The sequence below is a fragment of the Nomascus leucogenys genome, chromosome 19 (assembly GCF_006542625.1).
Source record: "Nomascus leucogenys isolate Asia chromosome 19, Asia_NLE_v1, whole genome shotgun sequence".
Taxonomy (NCBI): domain Eukaryota; kingdom Metazoa; phylum Chordata; class Mammalia; order Primates; family Hylobatidae; genus Nomascus; species Nomascus leucogenys.
In genome coordinates, this window is record NC_044399.1 from 22164015 (window position 1) to 22186985 (window position 22971).

The following is a 22971-nucleotide window of genomic DNA, read 5'->3' on the forward strand; positions in this document are numbered from 1 at the left end:
TTACTGAGCTGATATGCTGTTCATAAAGGCCATTCTAAGCCAAAGGGTAATGGTTGAAAATTCTTTTCACTGATTCATTGTAAAATGGAAAATGTAAAAATACTTCCTTTTCATGAAGACAAATTGCATTTTTAAATTCTCCTAATGAAGCAGCATTCATCAATGCTTGCTCATTTGTCTTTGCAGGGGGAGTTCTGGGGCACAGATAAGAAGATTAATGTCTCTGAACTTTTCAACACATTGAGTTCAGTCATGGACCTTCCCTAGTGAGCAAAATTAAGTCAATATCATTACTAACATTCTCAGTAACATTTTTAGACTTACATTATGTTTCCATCTATTCTTTCTTTTCAGACTCAGAGGGTCTATCCTGATACCACAGCTTATGTTTGTAACTCGCCAGGAATATGATTTAAATTTCTTTCATCTTGATGAAAAAAATTGTGGCAAAAGGGGATGAGATAATAATATACAAAGCTAATAAGGCTTGAGGGCTTTAAAGAATAAGAAAGAAGGCGCATTCTTTGTTACCTTAAAAAATCATTCATTTACCAAACATTGACTGCCCTAAGCTATGCATTGAAGGAGACTCTGAAGAAGCAAAGATAAATAATAAACTAGTCTTTCTGCAAGACTCAAAATTTTTGGAGGGGGACAGCCAAGAAAACAACTATATTATCTGTGTGAAGGAAACAGCACTATTCAATGGAAGGAATTAGAAAAGTACTTAAAGGAGAGAGTCATTTGGTTGGTAAATGCCAAATAAGGTTTAAGTATTGTACTGGGTTTAACAGTTCCCCCTCAAAAAAAAAATTCATATTCATCAGTAATTTGTGAATGTGACCTTATTTGGAAATAAGTCTTTGCAGATGTAATGAAGTTAAGATAAAGTCATTCTGAATTCAGGTGGGCCCTAATGCAATGACTGGTATCCTTATAAAAAAGGCAAGTTTGGACACAGAGACACACAGAGAATGCCACGTGTTGATGGAAGTGGAGATGGCAGTGATGCTTCTTCAACTAGGAAACTCCTTTGAAAGCCTTCAGAAACAGTATGTCATGCCTGACACCTTGACTGAAGACTTTTTGCCTTAAGTTTCTTTTTAGCTATCCAGTTTGCAATACTTTGCTCCCAGCCTGACTGAGAAAATGAATACAGGTATATATGACAATTCCATATATACCATGCCATATTTTGGGGAAAAAGAATTACCTAGAAACTGAAATACTGAGATTAACATGGAAGACATTATCAGGAAATGTGGCTTGAAAGTCAACTTGATACAGAAGATTAAAAAAGTCATGTGCAGGGCTGATATTCATCTAGTACAACCAAAATGGAACACTGACTGATTCTTTTTGATTTATTGGTACCCATAAACTATAAATTATTAAATAATTTTAGGTTTTCTTCTTATATATATGGCATAGTAAACAGTGTACACTTTAAATTGGAAGCAAATGAAAGCACTGGAAATAGTTTATAATGAGGCAGCAAAAAAGCAGAACTGTTTTTTTTTCCAGAAAAATTATTCTAAATGGCCTACGTAGGTAGGCAGGAAGGAATGTATTAAAAGACTATAGGCATTTGGGTTGGTTCCAAGTCTTTGCTATTGTAAACAGTGCTGTAGTAAACATACATGTGCATGTGTGTTTACAGTAGAATGATTTATAATCCTTTGGGTATATACCCAGTAATGGGATTGCTGGGTCAAATGGTAATCACTACACTGCTCATCAATAATAGACTGGATAAAGAAAATGTGGCACATATATATCCTGGAATACTATGCAGCCATAAAAAAGAATGAGTTCATGTCCTTTGCAGGGACATGGATGAAGCTGAAAGCCATTATTCTCAGCAAACTAACAGAAACAGAAAACCAAACATCGCATGTTCTCACTCATAAGTGGGAGTTGAACAATGAGAACACATGGACACAGGGAGGGGACTATCACACACTGGGGCCTGTCTGGGGGTGGAGGGCAAGGGGAGGAAGAGCATTAGGACAAATACTTAATGCATGCAGGGCTTAAAACCTAGATGATGGGTTGATAAGTGCAACAAACCACCATGGGCATGTATTCCTATGTAACAAACCTGCATGTTCTGCACATGTAGCCCAGAACTTAAAGTTAAAAAAAAAAAGAAAAGGTACAGGCAGAGAGAGAAGACAGGAGGACATTACCATCGTTCTGGTGAAAGACTAAAGTAGATAATTAAGAAGTACCGCTTTCAGTAACAATGGACTAGCTTGTATGAGACTAAACTTTCCACAAAAATTTTGGTTAAGATGAAAAAGAAAACAATGCTGAAATCATTGGAGAAAAATAAAAAGTGGTAGAAATTGGAAGGAATTTGATCTTTAAAGGGAAAACTTTAAACTATTTGAGATCCACATTAAACCAACTTTTCCCCTCAGGGCTTCTCCTGTTCACATTACACGGTCGATAAAGCTGAAGCCAAAAGTGATGATCTTAATCTGGTGGAGAGTAAGGAAAGAGCTTCAAAAGAGATGGAAAACTGAAGGAAGCACTGGAAAAGTAAACAGCTACAAGGGGAGCCCCAAATTCTATATTCAAATGCCACTCAAATCTTGATTGAATTCTGTTCTAGATAAGCAAAAGGTAAGAGCAGAAACCAAGTTTCAAATCGAGGAATTTGAAGATTTGGAAAGATGAAAGAGCTGAGCAGAGATTTTCAGCAGCTCCTCAGCTGGGAAGAAAAATTTCAGAGATCAAGTCTTACCAAATTAGGGGTGATAGCTAAGCAACTTAGGCTTACTCTTAAAATCTAAGAAAAGCAATGCCATAAAAGTAAAATAATGTCCCAGGACTAAGGGCCACACTCTGGGAGTAGGTACAAAATTGAAGTCACAAAGTCTGTATCTAAGCCTTCTTAGCATCAAGGTGCCCTACCAGTAATTTAACTTCCTACTAAAACAAAACTCAAAAATATACAAATGTTAACAGAATCCAGAGTGTCCACATTTCAGATATAGTATCTAATGTACAATAAAAATTACTATATATGCCATGAAGCAGGAAAAGGTAAAAGGTAATCTATATTTAAGAGAAAAAATTGCCAGCAGAAGAAGACATAAAAATGACCCACATCTTAAAATTAGCGAAAAAGACATTAGTATATTAATGTTTAATAAAATATTTTCAGAAAAAAATGATTTAATAGATGAAGAAATGAAGAATTTTAGAAATATCTAAAGAAAAACCAAATGAAAATCGTAGCACTAAAAAAATACATCTGGCCGGGCGCGGTGGCTCACGCTTGTAATCCCAGCATTTTGGGAGGCCGAGGCAGGCGGATCACGAGGTTAGGAGATTGAGACCATGGTGAAACCCCATCTCTACTAAAAATATTAAAAAAAAAATATTAGCCGGGCGTGGTGGCAGGCGCCTGTAGTCCCAGCTACTTGGAGAGGCTGAGGCAGGAGAATGGCATGAATCCGGGAGGCGGAGCTTGCAGTGAGCCGAGATTGCGCCACTGCACTCCAGCCTGGGCAACAGAGCGAGACTCTGTCTCAAAAAAAAAAAAAAAAAAAAATCTGACATAAAAAATTCTGTGAATGGAGTCAGAAGTAGAATAGACAGATAGCAGGTATAGAAACAGTAAATTTACTGATAAATCAATGGAAATTCTCTAGTAAAAACCATTGACAGAAGAAAGAATTAAAACAATAAACAAGGTCTTGATAATCTGTGGGCCAATATCAAGAGCTCTAACGTACATGTAATGAAAGTCTCAAAAGGAAAGAAAAGAGATGATGAGGCAGAAAAAAATATATTAAAAATACTGGCTGAAATTTATCCAAATTTGAATAAAACGATCAACCAATAGATCTAAGAATCTCACAAAACCACAAGCAGATACATATCAGAAAAACCATACCTTAGCATATTATTCTCAAACTCCTGAAGACCAAAAGTGATGAAAAAATTATAAGAGCAACCAAAGGAACAAAGATAAGAATGATGGCTGATTTCTTATTAGAAAAAAATAGAAAAAGAAGCTGATGGAATAAAATATTTAACATGCTGATTGAATAAAACTTAGAATTCTATACCCAGTGAAAATATTCTTCAATGTTATTTTAAAGGAAGAAATAAAGAAGGAAAAAGGGCAGGAGACAAATAGAAAAAAGCATCAATATGACAGACTTAGATCCAAACATATTAATAAGTTCATTCCATCAAATAAGCGAATCCCTTATCCAGTCAAACTGGATAAAAATTCCAGATCCAGTATATCTAAATATATTAAATATAAAGATACATACAGGTAGAATGTAAAAGAGTAGAAAATACAAAGTTCAAACATCAAGCTGAATAAAGCTTGAATACCTCTAACAATATCAGTCTTTAAGGAAAGAAGTATCCCTGGAAATATAGAAAGGCATTTCATAAGAATTAAAGTGCCAATTGGTCAAGAAAACACCGCAATACTTATGATGATTAGTTTTATGTGTCAATTTGACTGAGCCACTTGATGCCTAAATATCTGGTTGGACAGTCTTTCTGGGTGGATCCATGAGGGTATTTCAGTAAAAGATTAGCATTATGTAATCCCAGCACTTTGGGAGGCTGAGGCAGGCGGATCACGAGGTCAGGAGATCGAGACCATCCTGGCCAAAATGGTGAAACCCCGTCTCTACTAAAAATACAAAAAAATTGGCTGGGCTTGGTGGCGGGCGCCTGTAGTCCCAGCTACTCGGGAGGCTGAGGCAGGAGAATGGCGTGAACCCAGGAGGCAGAGGTTGCAGTGAGCCGAGATCGTGCCACTGCACTCCAGTCTGGGCGACAGAGCGAGACTCCGTCTCAAAAAAAAAAAAAAAAAAGATTAGCATTTGAATTGGTGAATTTGGTAAAGCAGATGGCCTTCCTCAATGTGGGCAGGACTCATCCCTTTGAGGGTCTGAATAAAACAAAAAGGTAGAGTAAAGTTGAATTTGAGCTGGGAGATTGATCTCCTCTCTTGGCATTTTCGATTCTCAGGCCTTCAAACACCTTTGGCTCTCTGGTTCTCTGGCCTTCTAACTACACCTCCAGCTTTCCTGAGTTTCTAGCTTGCAGAGGGCAGAATGTGGGACTTCTCAGCCTCCATCACGGCATGAGCCAATTCCTTATAAAAATCTCTTTTTTGTATACATATACATATATAGAGAAATAGACGTGGGTGTGTTTGTGTGTGTGTGTATTTTCTATTGGTTCTATTTTTCTGAAACACCCTAATACAATACTGAATGAATGTAAAGCTAATGATGGATCTTCAAAATACATAAAGGAAAAATTAAAAAAAAATAAATACATTCTAAAGAGAGAGATAAGCATAGAGATTTCAACCCTCTTTTTTTCAGTAATTGATAGACAAAATGTTCAGTGAGGATAAAAAAATATTTGAGTAGCAATAACAGTCATCTTGATTTAACTATTTAGGCAATACTATTCTAATAACTTTGGTCACATTTAACATGAATATGGAAAGTTCAACAAAAATAATTATACACTGGGCTATAAAACAAGTCTCATTACTTTTACAAGATGGAAATTACTCAGAGTATGTTCTCTAACAGCAGAATTAAGTTACAGTCAGCCCTCCATATCCATAGGTTCTGCATCCATGGATTCAACCAACTGCACATAGAAAATATTTTTTAGTAAAATAAAAAATAACACTACAACAATAAAAAATACAAATAAAAAACAATGCAACCATTTATATAGCATTTACATTGTATTAGGCATTATCAGTAATCTAGATAGGATTTAAAGTATATGAGAGTCTGTGCATAAATTATATGCAAATACTGTCATTTTATATGTACCTTGAGTACCTCTGGATTTTAGTATTTGTGGGGCGTCTTGGAACCAATCTCCCATGGGTACTGAAGGGCAACCGTACAATCAATAACAATTATCACCAGTGATTTTACAGGTCTAAAAATTATAAAAGTTAATATTATTAACAGCTTTATACTAATATAATCAACAACCTGAAATAAAAATAAATTCTCAAAAATAACAATTCATTAAATTGGCCTCAGGCAGAAATAAAAACTATGAATAAGCCTACACTCTTTTAAAAAATTAGTTATTAAAATCTTTCCCACAAAGAAAATTCCAGGCCTACATGGCTTCAGCGATAAAATCTACCACTATATAAATTATAAATATTACCAAGTTTACACACACTCTATCATAAAATAGAGGTGGAGAAAAAACTTCCTGATATAGTTTAGGTCTCTGTGAAATCTCATGTTCAATTGTAATTCTCAGTGTTGGAGGTGAGGCCTGGTGGGAGGAGACTGGGGGTGGTTTCTCATTAATGGTTTAGCACTATCCCCTCAGTGCTATTCTCCTGATAGTGTGTGAGTGACTTTCCAGTAGATCTGGTTGTTTTGAAAGTGTATAGCACCTCCCCCTTCTCTCTCTTCCTCCAGCTCCAGCCACGTGAAATGTCTCAGGCCAGCTTTGTGTTCCTCCATGACTGTAAGTTTCCTGAGGCCTCCTTAGAAACAGAAGTTGCTATGTTTCCTGCACAGCCTGCAGAACAGTGAGCCAACTGAACCTCTTTTCTTTATAAGTTACCCAGTCCCCACCCAGTCTCAGGTATTTTTTTTTTTTTTGAGGCAGAGTCTCGCTGTCGCCCAGGCCAGAGTGCAGTAACGGGATCTCGGCTCACTGCAAGCTCCGCCTCCCGGGTTCACGCCATTCTCCTGCCTCAGCCTCCCAAGTAGCTGGGACTGCAGGCGCCCGCCACCTCGCCCGGCTAATTTTTTGTATTTTTAGTAGAGACGGGGTTTCACCGTGTTAGCCAGAATGGTCTCAATCTCCTGACCTCGTGATCCGCCCGCCTCGGCCTCCCAAAGTGCTGGGATTACAGGCGTGAGCCACCGCGCCCGGCCCAGCCTCAGGTATTTCTTTATAGCAATTTGAGAACAAACTAATACACCTTCCAACTCACTTTATGAGGCCAACTTAAAGCTACTATTAAAACCTAACAGAGACATGACAAGAAAAGAAAATTACAGATAAAACAAATACAAAAATATAGAAATTCAAGATAATTTGAATACAATTAGACATTTGATGATATTAAAGAATTTATATTGTATATTGCTGGTGTTATAGTTCTTTTGACTGTATTTCAAAATAATTCTTATGGTAATATGAATTATTTTGGAAATATGTACCAAAATAGTTTTGGGTAAAGTGGTATTAAGTTGAAATATAAATTTGATCTCTTTGTTGGTCAAAAATCGTCAAAGATCAAAAATTTAACAGTTCAACCGGATATAATGTCTGGAATTGGTTTCATTATAATCGAGTGAGGAAGGTAGAATGAATGTATGAGGGCAGGAAAAACAAGAATGCTGAAATCAGAATTGTTGAATGTGGATGCACTATTTTCCCTGTGACCCTTTTCATCACATAGGAATGGTGCAGTTTGCTCTGCTTATCACTCACCAGCATGACTCATGCTGTAGGACTCCTATCAGACCTCAGGGAAATGAGGTAGCACACAGGAGTCATCCCAGTTCACATAGACAGGACAATGTTACTCTGGAAGATCAGTGTGTGAAAATTCTGGATGCTTTAGTCTTTGCACTCTTCCTTACAGCCCATCCTTTGCATAACATGTAAGAGCCATTTCAATTCAGCCATTCTCTCTCATGCATTCTATTCTGAAATTCTTAAGCAAAACGAAGTCTCTTTATAAATCACTGTACATTAGTAAATTGTTCTGAATTATACTTGAATTAGTCAATTTTGGAAGAATGTTACACACATTATCTTTCTTGTAAAATTTCAAAAGGCATCACAAAGTGCAATCTAGTCATTGATTTATGGACTTGAATCTTTCAAAAGAAGGTTTCAGATTCACTTTGTGTCCCTGAGTTGCTCAATCTGGCATTTACATAGGAAATATTGTCTAAATGTGTGGGAACTTAGTTCTTCATTTTTCTCTTGCTGGGACAGAGATTCATCATTGGAATATATAAGTATAATCTCTACTCTTAACTGAAAAATCCACATAGAAACACACACACCCATGCGCACACACACACACACACACACACAGAGAGAGAGAGAGAGAGAGAGAGAGAGAGAGAACTTGATACAACTTTCTCCAGCATTTCCTGCACTAAGTAAGGGATGTTCTCCTTCATACGTACTTCATGTGTGTCATAGTACGTAGTACTCAGCTTACTTGGCTTTTGTATCAGTCCAGGTACAATCAGGAAACAGAAACCAAATGATAATTTAAATAGGGCAGCTTAATATAAATAATTAGTAAGCTATGGATAGAATAACTGTAATAATGTAAAAAGAACTCTCAAGGGTACTCTAGAGCTAATGGGAGTGTTCAAGGAAAGAGTAAACTGAAAGGCAGATGCCTTAAAGAGATGCTGCAGTTCACATCTCTTTAAGGAAGGTATGGTTGTAGACTACTGGATGGAGAAGCTGGCTGGTTTTCCTAGCCCAAACCTTGCCCACAGTTGCCAAGCAAGTAGGAATAAACTTCCAAGTGACTAGTGAGCAAACACCAGTGAGAAGACCGGCAGAGAAAGTTGGGGCATTCCTGCAGGCACAAGGCCTGGAATGCATGGTGTTCATGTCAGGAGAACTGTAAGAAAATGGTCACCAAGCCTAGGTGGGGGCTGTAAGTTTTCCAAGGTACTGTGTGCTGTGTGTGTGGTGGGGACAGAGTACCCTGGAGGTTCCCACACGCCCGCACCACAGACAATCCTGCAGCAAGAGCAGACAGAACCAAACACAGCAACCAGAACCAGGAAGAGAAGTCCGCTTGCTCTTACTGTGTTCCTCAATGCCCTCTACTGACAAAACTTCACATTGTGCTCATCGTCAAGAAGAAATGTTTAGCCTCCAGTCCATTATCACAGAACAGGCACTGAAGGGAAATTTGGAGCTCAGAGGTAATAACTCCAATTCTGAGTAGTGGATCTTTGGGTTTCATATATAAACATAGTCTCTCAAAAGTGAGCCAAAATTGAACAACAGTGATTTCCATGATATTCTGACTTCCATAAAAACAGTTTTAGATCCCAGTATCACTAGATTGTTTAGGTGGAAGTTAATTATTCATAGTGGACTCTGAAGTTGGGCTTCCTTGGGGTAAGTCCTGGCTGGTCCATCTTTCAGCTGTATAGACCTTAGGCTAATCATTTATCCTCTCTGTCCTTATTTACAAGGGGGGATAATAACCCCTTTTCTTGGAGTTGTTGCAATTATTAAGTGACTTAATATGTATTAGAGCTTAGAACAGTGCCTACCCCATAGTCAGAGGACAATAAATATTTGCATTTAATAGTATTATTGATTGATAACCTATGAGGTATATCTGTCACCTCCCTGGAAAGAGGCAACAGAAGTCTGGGAGCCAGTCCTCTAATCACATCGACTCAAAGGGCCAGGCATTTCTTACATGGACTCCTATTGCCTTTAGCATGTCTTGCCTTGCAAGCACAGCAGTTATATTTACATTGCTCTGTGCTTGAATTCCATAGACTACCAACAGTTTATTACATTCACTCAAAATTCTCACACTGCATTTATCCCCCATTGACTCTTCCAAAAATGTGCTTCTCTTTCTTCCTCCACTTCTATTGCAGAACCTGGAATGATTTTCCAAGCATTTATTCTTCAATTTATAAGCAGACACATGGAAGCATACTCTATAAACAGAAAGGCAATTTGTTTAGGGGTCAAAAAATGATGCTCAGTTTTAAAGTTCTAAATTTGAATGTCCTCATTTTTTGAGAATGTTTCCTACTTCATTTATTTAAAACTTAATTTATGCAATAAGATTGCCAGGAACATATGCCAGTTAGACTTAAATGCTAAAATGAGAATTACTAGGTTCCCCACCATGACCTTTGGGTACAGCTCTAGGCTTCCAGTTTTGAAATAGTCACTTTTCTTGGGAAGGGGTAGGGGAAGGTGGGAGGTGGGCAATAAAATTAACACTGAGATACCTCTACTGTCTTATTCCTTCTCTATTTCTGTTCATTTGCTGAATGTGATAACTAAACTTTCCCTTCATTATCTTTTAAAATGATTAATTTTAAGTCAAGTCCAAAATATTTTACGTCCAAGTCCAAAGGGCCCAGAGAGATGGTGAGCCAGGCTGATGAAAGGCTGGTGCAGCACAAAGAAGTAAGAGGAGACTGGGGAGCTCCATGTGCATGCCTCCATCATGAGAGTGACACAACACATTACAGTTATTATAATACCTCTATTTTCTTACCTATACCAAATATTCATCTGCAGACAGGGACCATGTCTTATTCATCCTGTAACCCAAGTAAGTGCTACATTTTTAGCACATAGTATGTTCCTAATAAATGTATTACATAAATGAGTGTCTGAAATTTGCAAAGTTGAAGGTTCACTACCTCATATTCCTAAATCCTTTTCAGGAAACACAATCCATCCAGATACACAGTATAGACAGGATCTTTTACAGTCTGCAGCATATTTCCACCAAGGATGAAAGGCTCACAAGATTGATTTTTGGGTCAACTGTTACAGGCCAAGAAAACCCAAATCTCCACATGGTGACTAAACAACCATTTATCCTTTCTGGGGATATCCAATGACAGAGATATCCAAAGTCAAGAGTGAGAGTCTCTGTAATACTCAACAGCTTTCTTCATCCAACAAATCTCCTGCATGAAAGGCAAGTGAACCTCACTGAAGAAATTTTTAAGTAAAGGATCAGGAGGGCCTCAGGAGAATTCAGATATAAGTGTTTGAAGATGTTAATCCTACTTGCATTAGAGCAAACCCAGCTACAAAGAAAAACAAAGAAACATCAAAGGATGAATACAAAATGCAAATACTCAAATGTGGTAAATCAATCACGACCTATGGTACAAAGCCCCAAATACAAGGTATCAGCAAAGACACTGACCAATTTTCCAAGAAGAGCCAGAAGAAAGGAAAAACATGATTCATAGTACCTGGAGAGATAGAAAGCGCATTAAATGGATAAATCAAGAAAAATGAAGAAGGATTTCATGGAGCAGCAAATAAAGAAAGTGACAAATCTGACTCCCCTGTGGCAGACAGACAGATGGATGGTTTTTCTGCATTTTTACAGGTCATGCTATACACAGTTACCGCACACCACAAGGTTGAACAATGGAGTCAAAAGGAGTTCAGAATAGAGATATAACAGCCACATTGTATATTTGTAAATACCACTTCTTCATGCATTCACTCATTCATTCATTCATTCAACAAGTCTTTTGAGATCAGACAATATCGGGCACGTTCAGGGTGGTATGTCTGTAGACGAGTCAAATCTTTGTCGAGTATTTCCAGATGCCACACATTGCTCCAAAAACCAAGATAAATTAGCCAGTTTTCCTACAAGGAAAGAGCATAATGTTCATGCAAGTAGACAGATGTAAACAAATAAATTATTCTGCAATGTTTTAAGTGCTATGATGGAAGCAGTGTAATAAAAGCCAACTCAACCCCAGAAGGCAGAAAATAAGTATCATTGATTATAAGAGTCAGTCTGATTTTTAGGGATGATACACTGAAAAACATAAGGTTATACAATATTCAAATATAGTAACAATCTTACAAATATAAATGGCATATATACCTATTTGCATACAATAATAAAAATATTTTTAATGCAGATGAACAGTTTAAAGAGTTAACTTTAGAAGAAAAAGAAACAGAAAGTTCAATAGAGAAGGATAGAAAAATATATAAAAGGGCAGACACACTCAAAAGCAAACATATAGAGCAGCATTAATATCAGGAAGAAAAATACAAGGCAAAAGTATTAATGGCTGTAAAGTGAAACACTATATATTATTATAAGTATATTCACTACAAAGAAAACAATTTTTAGCTTTTATGGTCTATAGGGGCAGAAATTACAAAGCAAAATTATATAACTAAATAGAAATTGAAAAAGAATGTTAATCATAGAAAGAGATTCTAATTATTTCTTTCAGGAACAGATTGTTTATACAAACAAATAGAAATAATGTAAGATTTTTGAAAAACAATGTTAACAAGCTTGATCTAATTTTTATAGAGATAATCCTTTATTTAACAAATAAATAATATATATTACTTCCCATTACATGTAACACTCCTAAGACTGATAATGCACTATGATTTTTTTTACCATATCTAAAGTTGTTTATAAGATGTTCCATTATTTTAAGGAATACCAAGAAAATAAAGTTACCACTGGTTAATAGCCATGAATTGCAATACATAGTCCAATTTCAGGGATTGGAAATCAGAAAAACAATTAATTTATAATCAATAAAATATGATAATTAACTAAGTAACTCAGTAAATCTCAAGCATTTGGCAAAGTTTCTCACTATAGCAAAATTAAATAAAAATTAAATTAATACACAATCACTAAGAATAAAATAACTATTAAAATGTATACAATACATCTGTGATAGAGAATGCAAGTGCTCACCCCAATTCATGTTGTCTCTATTTCCTGGACAAGAAGCTACATAATATTTCACAGCCACCATCTCCTCACATGCAAGTAGGTATGACCATATGACAGAGTTTAGATAATGAAATGTGATTGGTTGTGATATATGTAATTGTGGCTCTTAAGAAGCAAGTGTGCTTTCCCCATATTCTCTTCCCTCCTTCTATGATGAATGAAAGAAACACAAAGTAGATAAATGATGGTAACTGAGTAAGCTGGAAGGATCCTGGACTTGATTTACCTGTGGATAAACCAACGTACCACCTACCAAATAAGAAAATCCATTCAGACACACACATTAATAGGGAAAATGTCTCCAGAGTATGTCCAAGACCTTCACAGCAGCCCCACCCATCATAGGCCCTGAGGCCTAGGAGGGAAAAATGGCTTTGGGGGCTGGTCCCAGGGCCCCCTGTCTATGCAGCCTCAGGACATGGTGCCCTGCATCCCAGCTGCTTCAGCTCCAGCCATGGCTAAAAGGGGCCAAGGTATAGCTCAGGCCATTGCTTCACAGGGTGCAAGCCCCAAGCTTTGGCAGCTTATACAAGGTATTGGGCCTACGGGTGCACAGAAGTCAAGAATTGAGGTTGGGGAACCACCTCCTAGATCTCAGAGGATGTATGGAAATGTCTGAGTGTCCAGGCCAAAGGTTGCTGTAAGGGCAGACCCCTCATGGAGAACCTTTACTAAGGCAGTGGGTAAGGCAAATATGGGGTTGGAGTCCCCACAAAGAGTTCCAACTGGGGCACTCCTAGTGGACCTGTGAGAAGAGGGACACTCCTCCAGACCCCAGAATGGTAGATCCACTGACAGCATGCACCATGTGCCTGGAAAAGCCACAGACACTCAATGCCAGCCTGTAAAAGCAGCCAGTAAGGGGGCTGTATCCAGCAAAGCCACAGGGTCAGAGCTGCCTGAGGCTGTGAGAGCACACCTTTTGCATCAGCATGACCTGGATGTGAGATATAGGGTCAAAGGAGATAATTTTGGCACTATAAGGTTTAATGACTACCCTACTGGATTTCAGAATTGTGTGGGATCTGTAGTCCCTTGGTTTTGGCAAATTTCTCCCATTTGGAATGGGTGTATTTACATGATGTCTGTACCCCCATTGCATCCAGGAAGTAACTAACTTGCTTTTGATTTTATAGGCTCATAGGCAGAAGGGACTTGCCTTCTCTCAGATGAGACTTTGGTCTTAGACTTTTGAGTTCATGCTAGAATAAGACTTTGGGGAACTGTTGGAATGACATTATTGCATTTTGAAATGTGAGAGGGGCCAGAGAAGGAATGATATGGTTTGGCTGTGTCCCCACCTAAATCTCATCTTGAATTATAGTTCTCATAATTCCCATGTGTCATGGGAGGGTCCTGGTAGGAGGCAATTGAATCATGGGGGCAGTTACCCTCATGATGATCTTATAATAGTGAGTTCTCATAAAATCTGATGGTTTTATAAGGGGCTTTTCCCCCTTTGCTTGGCACTTCTCTCTCCTGCTGCCATGTGAAGAAGGACCTTTCTACTCCCCCTTCCACTATGATTGTAACTTTGCTGAGGCCTCCCAAGTCTTGCAGAACTGTGAGTCAATTAAACCTATTTCTTTTATAAATTACCCAGTCTTGGGGTATTTTTTGTTCTTTTTTTTTTTTTTTTTTTTTTTTTTTGTGAGACAGAATCTCACTCTGTCACTCAGGCTAGAGGGCAGTGGTGCAATCTCGGCTCACTGTGACCTCTGCCTCCAGGTGCAATAGATTCTCCTGCCTCAGCCTCCAGAGTAGTTGGGATTACAGACACATGCCACCACACGAGGCTAATTTTCGTATTTTTAATAGAGACGGGGTTTCACCATGCTGGCCAGGCTGGTCTTGAACTCCTGACCTCAGGTGATCTGCCCACCTTGGCCTCCCAAATTCCTGGGATTAGAGGCGTGAGCCACTGCACCGCCAGATATTTCTTAATAGCAACGTGAGAATAGACTAATACAGACAGTAACTTAATAGAAAAATATGAGTGTTCTGACTGCTCCAACACTCTCCTCAGTTCTCCTCATTTCCTGAGACGCAACAATATCAAATTAGGCCAATTAATGAGCCTAAAGTGGGCTGTAAGTATTCAAGTGAAAGAAAGAGTTGCATTTCTGTCACTAAATCAAAAGCTAGAAATGATTAAGCTTAGTGAGGAAGGCATATTGAAAGCTGAGTCAGGGTGAACACTAGGCCTCTTACACCAAACAGCCAAGTTGTGAATGCATAAGAAAAGTTTTTGAAGGAAATTAGAAGATCTACTTTAGTGAAATATAAATGATAATGATAAATGATAGCCTTATTGATGATATAGAGGAAGTTTTAATTGTCTGTATAGATCAAACCAGCCACAACATTCCTTTAATCCAAAGCCTAGTCCAGTAAAAGGCCCTATCTCATTCCAATTCTATGAAGGCTGAGAGGGGTGAGGTGGCTGCAGAAGAAAAGTTGGCAGCTAGCAGAGGCTAATTAATGAGGTTTAAGGAAATAAGTCATCTCCATAGCAAAAAGTACAAGGTGAGGGTGTAAGAGTTGATGTAGAAGCTACAGCAAATTATCCAGAAGATCAAGCAAAGATAATTGATGAAATTGGCTACACTAGACAACACATTTGCAGTGCAGACAAAGCAGGCTTCTCCTGAATGCTATCTAGGACTTACATCGCTAAGAGGAAAAGTCAATGCTTGGCTTCAAAGCTTCAAAGCACAGGCTGACTCTTTAGGGGCTAATGGAGCTGGCAACTTAGTTGAAGCCAGTGCCCATTTACTATTGTGAAAATTCTAGAGCCCTTAAGAATTATGCTAAAGCTGGCCAGGCACGGTAGCTCATGCCTGTAATCCCAGCACTTTGAGAGGCTGAGGCTGGTGGATCACCTGAGGTCAGGAGTTCGAGACCAGCCTGAGGTCAGGAGTTCGAGACGAGCCTGACCAACATGGAGAAACCCCGTCTCTACCAAAAACACAAAAGTAGCCGGGCTTGGTGATGCATGTCTGTTATCCCAGCTACTCAGGAGGCTGAGGCAGGAGAATTCGCTTGAACCCAGGAGGCAGAAGTTGCGATGAGCCGAAATCATGCCATTGTACTCCAGCCTGGGCCATGAGAGTGAAACACCATCTCAAAAACAATAAAAACAACAACAAAAAAGAATTATGCTAAAATTACACTACCTGTGCTCTATAAATGAAACAATGAAGTGTAGATGACCACACACCTGTTTACAGGATAGTTCACTGAAGATTTTAAGCCCATTGTTGAGAGCTACTACTCACATAAAAAGATTTTTAAAATATTACTGTTCATTTTCAACATACTTGGTCACTCAAGAGGCCAAAGTTATACAAGGATATTAATATTGTTTTCATGCCTCCTAACAGAGCATCCATTCTGTAGTCCATAGATCAAGGAGTAATTTCAACTTTAAAGTCTTATTGCTTAAGAAATATATTTCAAAAGGCTATAGCTTCCATAGATATGATTCCTTTGATGGATCTGGGCAAAATAAATCGAAAATCTTCTGGAAATGATTTGCCATTGTAGATGTCATTAAAAACATTAATGATTCCCAGGAGAAGGTCAAAATATCAACATTCATAAGATTATGGAAGAAGTTGATTCCATCCTTCATGGATGACTTTGAGAGGTTCAAGACTTCAATGGAGAAAGTAACAACATATGTGGCAGATATAGTAACAGAAATAGAATTAAATGTAGAGGCCAAAAATGTGCCTGCATTGCTGCAACCTCATAATAAAATTTGAATGATTAGCCAGGCATGGTAGCACATGCTCATAGCCCCAGCTACTCAGAAGGCTGAAGAAGGAGGATCACTTGAGCCCAGAGTTTGAGGATGCAGAGAGCTATACTCATGCCACTGCACTCCAGCCTGCATGGCAGAGTAAGATCCTATCTCTGAAAAAAGAAAGTTAACAGAAGAGGAATTCCTTCTATGGATGAGCTAAAAAAGTGGTTTGTTGAAATCAAATTTACTCCTGATAAGGATCCTGTGAACACTGAAATGGCAACAAAGGATTTTGAATATTATATAACCTTAGTTGACCAAACAGCAGCAGTTTGAGAAGATTGACTCCACTTTTGAAAGAAGTTCTACTGTGGGTTAAATGCTATCAAATAGCCTTATATGCTACACAGAAATCTTTTATGAAAGAAAGAGTCCATCGATGCAACACACCTCACTGTTGTCTTATTTTTAAAAATTGCCACAGCTACCCCAATCTTTAGCAACCACCACCCTGATCAGCCAGCAACTATCAACATCAAGCCAAGACCCTCCACCAGCAAAAAGATTATAACTCACTGAAATATTGGGTGATCATTAGCAACCTCTGGCAATAAAGTATTTTTGCTTAAGGTATATGCATTGTTTTTTTGACATACTGCCATTGTACATTTAATAGACTACAGTGTAGTGTAAACAACTTTTATATAAACTGGAAAATCAAAACATTTGTGTGGAGGACATAAGCAGCCTTATAGTAAGACAATATAAAGTTATAATAATGAAGACAGTCCAAAAGAAAGTAAATACAGATATAAATAAAACAGAATAGGGAGCCTGGAAATAATACAGCCACACAATATAGCCAACTGATTTTGACAAAGGTGCAAAGACAATGGGAAAAGATCATCTTTTCAACAAATTGTGCTGGAACAATTGAATGTTCATTTGGAGAAAAAAAAAAGTCTTATACCTTCACAAAAATTAACTCATACACTAAAATGTAAAGTGCAAAAACTAAAGCTTTGAGAAAAAATAGAAAATCTATATGACCATGGATTTGGTGACATTTTTTTAGACACAACACCAAAAATATGATCTATCAAAGAAAAATTTGATACATTAGGTTTTATTACAATTTTTAAAATTGTTCTCTGCAGAATATATGGCCCATCAAATGAAAAAACAAGCACAGACTAGGAGAAAATACTTGCAAAACACATAACTGAAAATGAACTTGTGCCTAAAATATACAGAGAGCTCTTAAAATAACATTAAAAAAATTAAATTGAAAAATGGACAATATCTGAACAGACACTTTGCCAAGGAATATATATGGATGGTAAAGCATATGAAAACAAGAATCAAATTTCCTAGTTTTGCAAGTGAATATTCAGTTTTCCCAACAGCATTTATATTTTTCCATCTTATACCCCTGATTATTCAGTAGCATTTATTTAAGGAACTGTTTCCTGTTGTATATTGTTGGCACCTTTGTCAGAGATCAGTTGATCAAATGTGCATGGGTTTATTCCAGGCTCTATTCTGTTCCATTGGACTATGTTTTATTTTTATGGCAGTGCCATATGGTTTTGATTACTATAGCATTGTAATATAGTGTGAAATCAGGAAATGTGATGTCTTCAGTTTTGTTATTTCAAAACTGCATTGGCTATTTGGGTTCTTTGTAGTTTTACACAAATTTTAGAATTTACTTTTATTTCTGTTAAAAATGCCATTGGAATTTTGATAGGGATCCCTTTGAATCACTCTGGGTAGTATGTACATTACTATGATATTAATTCTTTCAGTTCAGAAACACTGGATTTTCATTTATTTATATCTACTTCAATTTTTTCACTAATATTATACAGTTTTCACTATACAAATCTTTCACCACCTTTGTTAAATATATTCCTAAGTATTTTATTATTTTTGATGCTATTATTAATGGAATAGTTTTCTTTCTTTTTTAAATAGTTTGTGTTAGTATACAGCAAGTTAAACTTATTTTTGTGTATTTTATATTCTGAAACTTTACTGAATTCATTTATTAGTTCTGACAATTTTTTGGTAGTGTCTTAGGGTTTTCTATGTGTAAGATTATGTCATCTGCAAACAGAGACCGTTTACCTTCTTCCTTTGAACTTGAATCAACTTGAATGCTCTCTTCCTCTCTCTCTCTTTGTTTTCTCCTAATTGCTCTGATTAGGACTTCCAGTATAATGTTGAATAAAAGTGGCAAGAGTGGGCATACTTGCCTTATTTCTGATCCCAGAGGAAAAGCTCTCAAACGAATAAAATTAGAACTTTGTCTTGCATCATATATAAATATTAATTTAAAATTAATTAAACACTTAAAGGTAAGATCTGAAACTATAAAACTCCCAGAACATAAGGAAGGGGAAAAGCTCCTTGACATTGGTCTTGGCAATGAATTTTTGGCTATGACATCAAAAGCACAAGCAACAAAAGCAAAAATAAACAGGTGGAAACAACATCAAATTTAAAAGCTTCTGCAGAGCAAAGGAAACAATCAATGAGATGAAAAGGCATCCTGTGGAATGAAAGAAAATATTTGCAAACCCTATGTCTGATAAGGGATTAACATAAAAAATACATAAAGAAATCACACAATTCAGTGGCAAAAAATAAAAATAAAAATAAAAAATAAAAATGGGCAAAGTACTAAGTGGATGTTTTTCCAAAGAAGAGATAAAAATGGCCAAAGGTATATAAGAAGGTGCTCAATACCACTAATCATCAGAAAAAAAAATGCAAATAAAAAACACAATGAGATATCACCTCATACCTGTCAGGATGGCTATTATCAATAAGGCAAGAGACAAGTGATAACGGAGGATGTAGGAAAAATTAACCCTTGTATGCTATTGTGGAAATTAGTATGGGGGCTCCTCAAAAAAATTAAAAATAGAATTGCCATATGATCCAGCAATCCCACTTCTGGGTGTATGTCCAAAGGAAATTAAATCACTATCTTGAGAGATATCTGTACCCCCATGTTCATTGCAGCATTATTCACAATAGCCAAATTATGAAAACAACACGTGTCAATCAAAAGATTAATGGATAAATAAAAAGTGATATGTTTGGGTGTGTGTATGCACACACACAGACACAATAGAATACTATTTAGCTATAAAAAAGAAGGATATTCCATCATTTGTGACAACATGGACAAATCTGGAAGACATTATACTAAGTGAAATAAGCCAGAAATGAAAAAAAAAAGAACAAATACTGTATAATCTCACTTGTATGTGGCATCGAAAAAAGTCAAACTCATAGAAGCAGAGAGTAGAATAGTAGTTACCAGAGGCTAGTGGTGGTTGGAATGAGAAGGTGTTGGTCAAAGGCTACAAACTTTCAGTTATAAGATGAAGAAGTTCTGGAAATCAAAGATACAGCATAGATGGTGATAGATATCTTAATAAATTTGATCACAATAATCATTACAACATTATATGTATGTCAAATCATCTCATTGTACACCTTGACTGTATACAATATTTCTCAATTCAATATTTTAAAAATAAATATTAACTTTAGAAAATAAAAATTAAATTAAAATTTTAAGCATAAAGTCTTGCAATAATGAGGTATAAAATATGCCCAAGATCATTTTTATTAGGAAATGCAAATTAAAACATTCATATACATACTTTGCATGCCTATGAGAATGGCTAAAATCCAAACATCTCACAATACTAATTGCTGGTGAGAATGTGAAGCAAAAGGAAGTCTCATTCATTGTTTGTGGGAGTGAAAGATTGCTGGTGGGAGCAGAAGATTGGCAATTACTTACAAAGCTAAACATAATCTTACCATACAATCCAGCAATTGTTCTTCTGTAGATCTACCCAATTAATTTGAAAATGATGTCCACATAAAAATCTGCACACAAATGTTTGGAATATCTTTATTAATAATAGCCCTAACTAGGCGGGCGCGGTGGCTCACGCCTGTAATCCCAGCACTATGGGAGGCCGAGACGGGCGGATCACGAGGTCAGGAGATCGAGACCATCCTGGCTAACACGGTGAAACCTCGTCTCTACTAAAAATACAAAAAATTAGCCGGGCGCGGTGGCGGGTGCCTGTAGTCCCAGCTACTCGGGAGGCTGAGGCAGGAGAATGGCGTGAACCCGGGAGATGGAGCTTGCAGTGAGCCGAGATCACACCACCGCACTCCAGCCTGGGTGACTGAACGAGACTCTGTCTCAAAAATAATAATAATAATAATAGCCCAAACTGGAAGCAACAAAATGTCCTTCAACAGATGAATGCGTAAACAAATTGTGGCACGTGTGTAATGGAATACCATTATGAACCGTAAAGGAATGACCTATAAGTCAGGCAAAGACATGGATGAATCTTACTCATATTGTTAAGTGAAAAAAGCCAGTCTGAAAAGGCTACATACTTATGCAATCATATAATATAATTACAATTATATGTCATTCTGGAAAACAACAAAATTATGGACAGTTAAAAGATCAGTGTTTGCCAGGGGTTTGGAGGAAGGTTTGAAAAATTCAAGGACCGTATTAGGGCAGTGAAACTATTCTGTATTTTGCAGTGGTGGATATATGATGGAATACATATATTAAAACCTGAGAACTTTATATTGTAATACTGAATCTTACTGTACACAAATTAAAAAATATTCGAAGACACCAAGGGCTCCCAGGATGGAGTGCAGACTGTAACAAAGAATCTAATTGTATTGCAAACATATCAAATAACTTCAGTGATGGAGTGGGGAGATGGTGCTGATATAAGTAACTTTGTAAATGAGTGGAATCTAAAATTAAAGGATGAAAGGCAATATAAACTGTACATAACCATTGTTTTCTAATAGATAAAGTTATTTCCCATGAGGATACATGTTAACAACTCTTTTACAGCTATATATGTACACTGACATTGAACCTTGAAGAAAATAGATGGTACCAGGTAGGTTTCTCCCATTGTTGAAGTCAGAGGTTAAAGATATAAGCAAGGGGGAGGATGCTAGAATTATCACATGGTACTGGATTAGAATTGGAGACATCTATATAATTCCCTTTTCGCTCAATATAGATACAGATAGGCACATATACAAATATTTACAGACAGTTGTATATGCATGGTCTAGTATACACACATTTATTTTTGCTCTGTCAGCTGAATGGGACTAGAAGCAACAGCACCCCAACAGCACCCCAAGAGCAGCCAGCCTAATAGCACCTTGAATTTGGTTTCCAATACTGTTCTCTAATAGAAGGACCCAGGGGTCCTTGGAGAAATGAACGATTCTGGGACTGGAACAGGAAATATACAAGATAAGCCTGTGGGAGGTTGTGGTGCCAGAAAGTAAGGAAGTGCTAAACACATACACAATGATGTGAGTTTGTGAAAGGGATAAAAGAGTCAACTGAAAGAACTCCCAATATTCAAAGCTACAACAACTTGAGCATCAAAAAAAAGCAGTATTAGATTTTAAACCAATAACATGAATACCCAGGAGCACATATTGTTATAAAAATCAGTGAATAAATAAATGAATGTGGGAGAATAAACAAATAATCCATGTAGAAGTATTCCAAATAATTCATGTAGATACTCTTCCTTCAAAAAGGCAGATCACAACTTCTCACTTCTTAAGCATGGGTTGTACGGTGACATCTTGCAAATGAGCACCGTATTTTGTTGACTTCTCAAAAGATCACCAATAAATCTTTCAATCAATCAAGACCAAATAGTGTAGTGAGGGAGAGCATCAACTTATCAGTCATAGCTGTGATTCAGAACAAGGATATCAAGAAGGATATTTATAGGCTTTAGGACTTGGGCTCAAGTGACTTAGGTGGTTCTTTCAAGTTGCAGACTCCTTGATTTTGAGAGAAGTCTGTGACAAAATTACAGTGGGTATAGAGAGGCAATGATCTTGAAGTGAGTAATGATAAGTAAACTGTTGTTTGACCACCTACTCGTTTACCCAGATGAGCAATCTAATATTTTGTAGGACAACTATTTTCCAAGATGAGCAAGCTCTTTGTCCAGACCTATTGGTGTTCAAGAATTTCCTGAAGCAAATGGTGAGAATCTTGATTGGATTACAGCTTCATCTTCTAGGGCGAGAATTTTTTGGAAGAAATAATGTAAACATGTTGACATAGTTGGTCTCTGTTCTCAGTCATGCTATTTAATCTAAGAGGACACAGTTCTCAGTATGTATTTTTCATAATTAAGTTTGTGTGTTTGTTTTTAAATAGGCAGCTCACAAAAGAACAAACACCAAAGTCCAACAAATATATAAATAAATACCTACCTTCCTTAGTAATCAGGAATAATTATCTAGATATTATCTAATACTAATTAAATTAGGAAAGTCAAAATTCTGACACTACTAAGATTTGACGAAGACAAAGAAAACCGACCTCTCATTTACTGCTGGTGGAAGAATAAACTGGTAAACTATTTTAGAGGGCAACTTGTCAATATCTGAGTATATTGAGGTACATAATCTGTGACTCAGCAATGCTGATTTTAAATATATGCTCAAGAGAAACTCTTGTACATATTCACCACAGGAGATATGCATGAAAATATCCATTGCAGCAGTGTCCTTAGTTATGGGAATGAATAATAAATTATTGTGCATTCACTCAATTTATACAGCAATG